Here is a 10,000-nt window from a genome sequence, read left to right as displayed (position 1 = left end):
TAATAATCATTATCTAAATTATTAATGTCATTTTCATCATTATAATGATTTTAATAATGATATTGACAATAATGATAATTCTTGAGATAATAACAATAATGATAATGATTATAATAACAATAATGGCCGGGATATATTTAATTTTATTTTTATTTCTATCATTGTCGTTATTATTAGTGTTATTAGTAGGAAAATCATTAGAATATTGTTGAGTATTCTTATTATCGCAATTATTAGGCAAATCATCATTATAACTATCATTATATAATTTTTATCATAATTATTGTCCTAATTACTCGCATGATTATCATTATTACCGTCATTATTGATGGGGTTATCATCAAAATCATCCTAATTAGTAGAATTATTGCTAAAATCATCATAATCATCATTTAAACTGGAAAAAGGGGGGTTTTCGACTCATCTCTCAGAAGGCTGTATTTTGCTAGATTTCGCCGGTTTTCCGACTTTTTGGATTTTTCTCCTTTTAGCCATTTTCTCATTATAGATGGGCTTTATAATGATAATTATTATCATTATTGTCATTATCATCATCATTATTATCATTACTGTGATTATTGCCCTAATTACCCTTAATATAGTCATTATAATAATCATTATCTTAATTATTAATGTCATTTTCATTATTATAATGATTTTCATAATGATGATGGCAATAATGATAATTCTAGAAAGAATAACAACAATAAAATTTATTATAATAACAATAATAGCCGTGTTGTAAATACTTTTATTATTATTTCAGTTATCATATTCGTTATTATTAGTGTTATTAGTAGGAAATTATTAGAATTGTTTTGATTATTGCTATTATTGCAATTACTACGCAAATCATCATTATAAGTATCATTGTATAATTATTATCATAATTATTGTCCAAATTACTCTCATAATTACCATTATTATCGTCATTATTGTCATTATTAATGGGGCAGCCACAAATTCATCCCAATTAGCAGAATTAATGGTAAAATCATCATAATCATCATTTAAACTGGAAAAAAGGGGGTTTTCGAGTCATCTCTCAGAAGGCTGTATTTTGCTAGATTTCGCCGGTTTTTCGACTTTTTGGATTTTTCTCCTTTTAGCCTTTTTCTCATTATAGATGGGCTTTATAATGATAATTATCATCATTATTGTCATTATCATCATCATTATTATCATTACTGTGATTATTGCCCTAATTACCCTTAATATAGTCATTATAATAATCATTATCTAAATTATTAATGTCATTTTCATCATTATAATGATTTTAATAATGATATTGACAATAATGATAATTCTTGAGATAATAACAATAATGATAATGATTATAATAACAATAATGGCCGGGATATATTTAATTTTATTTTTATTTCTATCATTGTCGTTATTATTAGTGTTATTAGTAGGAAAATCATTAGAATATTGTTGAGTATTCTTATTATCGCAATTATTAGGCAAATCATCATTATAACTATCATTATATAATTTTTATCATAATTATTGTCCTAATTACTCGCATGATTATCATTATTACCGTCATTATTGATGGGGTTATCATCAAAATCATCCTAATTAGTAGAATTATTGCTAAAATCATCATAATCATCATTTAAACTGGAAAAAGGGGGGTTTTCGACTCATCTCTCAGAAGGCTGTATTTTGCTAGATTTCGCCGGTTTTTCGACTTTTTGGATTTTTCTCCTTTTAGCCTTTTTCTCATTATAGATGGGCTTTATAATGATAATTATCATCATTATTGTCATTATCATCATCATTATTATCATTACTGTCATTATTGCCCTAATTACCCTTAATATAGTCATAATAATCATTATCTAAATTATTAATGTCATTTTCATCATTATAATGAATTTAATAATGATATTGACAATAATGATAATTCTTGAGATAATAACAATAATGATAATGATTATAATAACAATAATGGCCGGGATATATTTAATTTTATTTTTATTTCTATCATTGTCGTTATTATTCGTAGGAAAATCATTAGAATATTGTTGAGTATTCTTATTATCGCAATTATTAGGCAAATCATCATTATAAGTATCATTGTATAATTATTATCATAATTATTGTCCTAATTACTCGCATGATTATTATTATTACCGTCATTATTGATGGGGTTATCATCAAAATCATCCTAATTAGTAGAATTATTGCTAAAATCATCATAATCATCATTTAAACTGGAAAAAGGGGGGTTTTCGACTCATCTCTCAGAAGGCTGTATTTTGCTAGATTTCGCCGGTTTTTCGACTTTTGGGATTTTTCTCCTTTTAGCCTTTTTCTCATTATAGATGGGCTTTATAATGATAATTATCATCATTATTGTCATTATCATCATCATTATTATCATTACTGTGATTATTGCCCTAATTACCCATTATAATAATCATTATCTTAATTATTGATGTCATTTTCATTATTATAATGATTTTAATAATGATAATGGCAATAATGATAATTCTAGAAAGAATAACAACAATAAAATTTAATATAATAACAATAATAGCCGTGTTATAATTACTTTTATTATTATTTCTGTTATCATTGTCGTTATTATTAGTGTTATTAGTAGGAAATTATTAGAATTGTGTTGATTATTGCTATTATTGCAATTATTATGCAAATCATCATTATAAGTATCATTGTATAATTATTATCATAATTATTGTCCAAATTACTCTCATAATTACCATTATTATCGTCATTATTGTCATTATTGATGGGGTTATCATCAAAATCATCCCAATTAGCATAATTAATGGTAAAATCATCATAATCATCATTTAAACTGGAAAAAGGGGGGTTTTCGAGTCATCTCACAGAAGGCTGTATTTTGCTAGATTTTGCCAGTTTTTCGACTTTTTGGATTTTTCTCCTTTTAGCCTTTTTCTCATTATAGATGGGCTTTATAATGATAATTATCATCATTATTGTCATTATCATCATCATTATTATCATTACTGTCATTATTGCCCTAATTACCCTTAATATAGTCATAATAATCATTATCTAAATTATTAATGTCATTTTCATCATTATAATGATTTTAATAATGATATTGACAATAATGATAATTCTTGAGATAATAACAATAATGATAATGATTATAATAACAATAATGGCCGGGATATATTTAATTTTATTTTTATTTCTATCATTGTCGTTATTATTAGTGTTATTAGTAGGAAAATCATTAGAATATTGTTGTATTCTTATTATCGCAATAATTAAGCAAATCGTCATTATAACTATCATTATATAATTTTATCATAATTATTGTCCTAATTACTCGCATGATTATCATTATTACCGTCATTATTGATGGGGTTATCATCAAAATCATCCTAATTAGTAGAATTATTGCTAAAATCATCATAATCATCATTTAAACTGGAAAAAGGGGGGTTTTCGACTCATCTCTCAGAAGGCTGTATTTTGCTAGATTTCGCCGGTTTTTCGACTTTTGGGATTTTTCTCCTTTTAGCCTTTTTCTCATTATAGATGGGCTTTATAATGATAATTATCATCATTATTGTCATTACCATCATCATTATTATCATTACTGTGATTATTGCCCTAATTACCCTTAATATAGTCATTATAATAATCATTATCTTAATTATTAATGTCATTTTCATTATTATAATGATTTTAATAATGATAATGGCAATAATGATAATTCTAGAAAGAATAACAACAATAAAATTTATTATAATAACAATATTAGCCGTGTTATAATTACTTTTATTATTATTTCTGTTATCATTGTCGTTATTATTAGTGTTATTAGTAGGAAATTATTAGAATTGTGTTGATTATTGCTATTATTGCAATTATTACGCAAATCATCATTATAAGTATCATTGTATAATTATTATCATAATTATTGTCCAAATTACTCTCATAATTACCATTATTATCGTCATTATTGTCATTATTGATGGGGTTATCATCAAAATCATCCCAATTAGCAGAATTAATGGTAAAATCATCATAGTCATCATTTAAACTGGAAAAAGGGGGGTTTTCGAGTCATCTCTCAGAAGGCTGTATTTTGCTAGATTTCGCCGGTTTTTCGACTTTTTGGATTTTTCTCCTTTTAGCCTTTTTCTCATTATAGATGGGCTTTATAATGATAATTATCATTATTGTCATTATCATCATTATTATCATTACTGTCATTATTGCCCTAATTACCCTTAATATAGTCATTATAATAATCATTATCTAAATTATTAATGTCATTTTCATCATTATAATGATTTTGATAATGATATTGACAATAATGATAATTCTTGAGATAATAACAATAATGATAATGATTATAATAACAATAATGGCCGGGATATATTTAATTTTATTTTTATTTCTATCATTGTCGTTATTATTAGTGTTATTAGTAGGAAAATCATTATTGTTGAGTATTCTTATTATCGCAATTATTAGGCAAATCATCATTATAACTATCATTATATAATTTCTATCATAATTATTGTCCTAATTACTCGCATGATTATCATTATTACCGTCATTATTGATGGGGTTATCATCAAAATCATCCTAATTAGTAGAATTATTGCTAAAATCATCATAATCATCATTTAAACTGGAAAAAGGGGGGTTTTCGACTCATCTCTCAGAAGGCTGTATTTTGCTAGATTTCGCCGGTTTTTCGACTTTTGGGATTTTTCTCCTTTTAGCCTTTTTCTCATTATAGATGGGCTTTATAATGATAATTATCATCATTATTGTCATTATCATCATCATTATTATCATTACTGTGATTATTGCCCTAATTACCCTTAATATAGTCATTATAATAATCATTATCTTAATTATTAATGTCATTTTCATTATTATAATGATTTTAATAATGATAATGGCAATAATGATAATTCTAGAAAGAATAACAACAATAAAATTTATTATAATAACAATAATAGCCGTGTTATAATTACTTTTATTATTATTTCTGTTATCATTGTCGTTATTATTAGTGTTATTTGTAGGAAATTATTGGAATTGTGTTGATTATTGCTATTATTGCAATTATTACGCAAATCATCATTATAAGTATCATTGTATAATTATTATCATAATTATTGTCCAAATTACTCTCATAATTACCATTATTATCGTCATTATTGTCATTATTGATGGGGTTATCATCAAAATCATCCCAATTAGCAGAATTAATGGTAAAATCATCATAATCATCATTTAAACTGGAAAAAGGGGGGTTTTCGAGTCATCTCTCAGAAGGCTGTATTTTGCTAGATTTCGCCGGTTTTTCGACTTTTTGGATTTTTCTCCTTTTAGCCTTTTTCTCATTATATATGGGATTTATAATGATAATTATCATCATTATTGTCATTATCATCATCATTATTATCATTACTGTCATTATTGCCCTAATTACCCTTAATATAGTCATTATAATAATCATTATCTAAATTATTAATGTCATTTTCATCATTATAATGATTTTAATAATGATATTGACAATAATGATAATTCTTGAGATAATAACAATAATGATAATGATTATAATAACAATAATGGCCGGGATATATTTAATTTTATTTTTATTTCTATCATTGTCGTTATTATTAGTGTTATTAGTAGGAAAATCATTAGAATATTGTTGAGTATTCTTATTATCGCAATTATTAGGCAAATCATCATTATAACTATCATTATATAATTTTTATCATAATTATTGTCCTAATTACTCGCATGATTATCATTATTACCGTCATTATTGATGGGGTTATCATCAAAATCATCCTAATTAGTAGAATTATTGCTAAAATCATCATAATCATCATTTAAACTGGAAAAGGGGGGTTTTCGACTCATCTCTCAGAAGGCTGTATTTTGCTAGATTTCGCCGGTTTTTCGACTTCTGGGATTTTTCTCCTTTTAGCCTTTTTCTCATTATAGATGGGCTTTATAATGATAATTATCATCATTATTGTCATTATCATCATCATTATTATCATTACTGTGATTATTGCCCTAATTACCCATAATATAGTCATTATAATAATCATTATCTTAATTATTAATGTCATTTTCATTATTATAATGATTTTAATAATGATAATGGCAATAATGATAATTCTAGAAAGAATAACAACAATAAAATTTATTATAATAACAATAATAGCCGTGTTATAATTACTTTTATTATTATTTCTGTTATCATTGTCGTTATTATTAGTGTTATTTGTAGGAAATTATTAGAATTGTGTTGATTATTGCTATTATTGCAATTATTACGCAAATCATCATTATAAGTATCATTGTATAATTATTATCATAATTATTGTCCAAATTACTCGCATAATTACCATTATTATCGTCATTATTGTCATTATTGATGGGGTTATCATCAAAATCATCACAATTAGCAGAATTAATGGTAAAATCATCATAATCATCATTTAAACTGGAAAAAGGGGGGTTTTCGAGTCATCTCTCAGAAGGCTGTATTTTGCTAGATTTCGCCGGTTTTTCGACTTTTTGGATTTTTCTCCTTTTAGCCTTTTTCTCATTATATATGGGATTTATAATGATAATTATCATCATTATTGTCATTATCATCATCATTATTATCATTACTGTCATTATTGCCCTAATTACCCTTAATATAGTCATTATAATAATCATTATCTAAATTATTAATGTCATTTTCATCATTATAATGATTTTAATAATGATATTGACAATAATGATAATTCTTGAGATAATAACAATAATGATAATGATTATAATAACAATAATGGCCGGGATATATTTAATTTTATTTTTATTTCTATCATTGTCGTTATTATTAGTGTTATTAGTAGGAAAATCATTAGAATATTGTTGAGTATTCTTATCATCGCAATTATTAGGCAAATCATCATTATAACTATCATTATATAATTTTTATCATAATTATTGTCCTAATTACTCGCATGATTATCATTATTACCGTCATTATTGATGGGGTTATCATCAAAATCATCCTAATTAGTAGAATTATTGCTAAAATCATCATAATCATCATTTAAACTGGAAAAAGGGGGGTTTTCGACTCATCTCTCAGAAGGCTGTATTTTGCTAGATTTCGCCGGTTTTTCGACTTTTTGGATTTTTCTCCTTTTAGCCTTTTTCTCATTATATATGGGCTTTATAATGATAATTATCATCATTATTGTCATTATCATCATCATTATTATCATTACTGTCATTATTGCCCTAATTACCCTTAATATAGTCATTATAATAATCATCTAAATTATTAATGTCATTTTCATCATTATAATGATTTTAATAATGATATTGACAATAATGATAATTCTTGAGATAATAACAATAATGATAATGATTATAATAACAATAATGGCCGGGATATATTTAATTTTATTTTTATTTCTATCATTGTCGTTATTATTAATGTTATTAGTAGGAAAATCATTAGAATATTGTTGAGTATTCTTATTATCGCAATTATTAGGCAAATCATCATTATAGCTATCATTATATAATTTTTATAATTATTGTCCTAATTACTCGCATGATTATCATTATTACCGTCATTATTGATGGGGTTATCATCAAAATCATCCTAATTAGTAGAATTATTGCTAAAATCATCATAATCATCATTTAAACTGGAAAAAGGGGGGTTTTCGACTCATCTCTCAGAAGGCTGTATTTTGCTAGATTTCGCCGGTTTTTCGACTTTTTGGATTTTTCTCCTTTTAGCCTTTTTCTCATTATAGATGGGCTTTATAATGATAATTATCATCATTATTGTCATTATCATCATCATTATTATCATTACTGTGATTATTGCCCTAATTACCCTTAATATAGTCATTATAATAATCATTATCTTAATTATTAATGTCATTTTCATTATTATAATGATTTTAATAATGATGATGGCAATAATGATAATTCTAGAAAGAATAACAACAATAAAATTTATTATAATAACAATAATAGCCGTGTTATAATTACTTTTATTATTATTTCTGTTATCATTGTCGTTATTATTAGTGTTATTAGTAGGAAATTATTAGAATTGTGTTGATTATTGCTATTATTGCAATTATTACGCAAATCATCATTATAAGTATCATTGTATAATTATTGTCCAAATTACTCTCATAATTACCATTATTATCGTCATTATTGTCATTATTAATGGGGTTATCATCAAAATCATCCCAATTAGCATAATTAATGGTAAAATCATCATAATCATCATTTAAACTCGAAAAAGGGGGGTTTTCGACTCATCTCTCAGAAGGCTGTATTTTGCTAGATTTCGCCGGTTTTTCGACTTTTTGGATTTTTCTCCTTTTAGCCTTTTTCTCATTATAGATGGGCTTTATAATGATAATTATCATCATTATTGTCATTATCATCATAATTATTATCATTACTGTCATTATTGCCCTAATTACCCTTAATATAGTCATTATAATAATCATTATCTAAATTATTAATGTCATTTTCATCATTATAATGATTTTAATAATGATATTGACAATAATGATAATTCTTGAGATAATAACAATAATGATAATGATTATAATAACAATAATGGCCGGGATATATTTAATTTTATTTTTATTTCTATCATTGTCGTTATTATTAGTGTTATTAGTAGGAAAATCATGAGAATACTGTTGAGTATTCTTATTATCGCAATTATTAGGCAAATCATCATTATAACTATCATTATATAATTTTTATCATAATTATTGTCCTAATTACTCGCATGATTATCATTATTACCGTCATTATTGATGGGGTTATCATCAAAATCATCCTAATTAGTAGAATTATTGCTAAAATCATCATAATCATCATTTAAACTGGAAAAAGGGGGGTTTTCGACTCATCTCTCAGAAGGCTGTATTTTGCTAGATTTCGCCGGTTTTTCGACTTTTTGGATTTTTCTCCTTTTAGCCTTTTTCTCATTATAGATGGGCTTTATAATGATAATTATCATCATTATTGTCATTATCATCATCATTATTATCATTACTGTCATTATTGCCCTAATTACCCTTAATATAGTCATTATAATAATCATTATCTAAATTATTAATGTCATTTTCATCATTATAATGATTTTAATAATGATATTGACAATAATGATAATTCTTGAGATAATAGCAATAATGATAATGATTATAATAACAATAATGGCCGGGATATATCTAATTTTATTTTTATTTCTATCATTGTCGTTATTATTAGTGTTATTTGTAGGAAAATCATTAGAATATTGTTGATTATTCTTATTATCGCAATTATTAGGCAAATCATCATTATAACTATCATTATATAATTTTTATCATAATTATTGTCCTAATTACTCGCATGATTATCATTATTACCGTCATTATTGATGGGGTTATCATCAAAATCATCCTAATTAGTAGAATTATTGCTAAAATCATCATAATCATCATTTAAACTGGAAAAAGGGGGGTTTTCGACTCATCTCTCAGAAGGCTGTATTTTGCTAGATTTCGCCGGTTTTTCGACTTTTTGGATTTTTCTCCTTTTAGACTTTTTCTCATTATAGATGGGCTTTATAATGATAATTATCATCATTATTGTCATTATCATCATCATTATTATCATTACTGTGATTATTGCCCTAATTACCCATTATAATAATCATTATCTTAATTATTAATGTCATTTTCATTATTATAATGATTTTAATAATGAAAATGGGAATAATGATAATTCTAGAAAGAATAACAACAATAAAATTTATTATAATAACAATAATAGCCGTGTTATAATTACTTTTATTATTATTTCTGTTATCATTGTCGTTATTATTAGTGTTATTAGTAGGAAATTATTAGAATTGTGTTGATTATTGCTATTATTGCAATTATTACGCAAATCATCATTATAAGTATCATTGTATAATTATTAT

This window comes from Penaeus vannamei, chromosome 13 (genome assembly GCF_042767895.1).
Source record: "Penaeus vannamei isolate JL-2024 chromosome 13, ASM4276789v1, whole genome shotgun sequence".
NCBI lineage: Eukaryota > Metazoa > Arthropoda > Malacostraca > Decapoda > Penaeidae > Penaeus > Penaeus vannamei.
Note: the sequence above shows the minus strand (reverse complement) of the source record.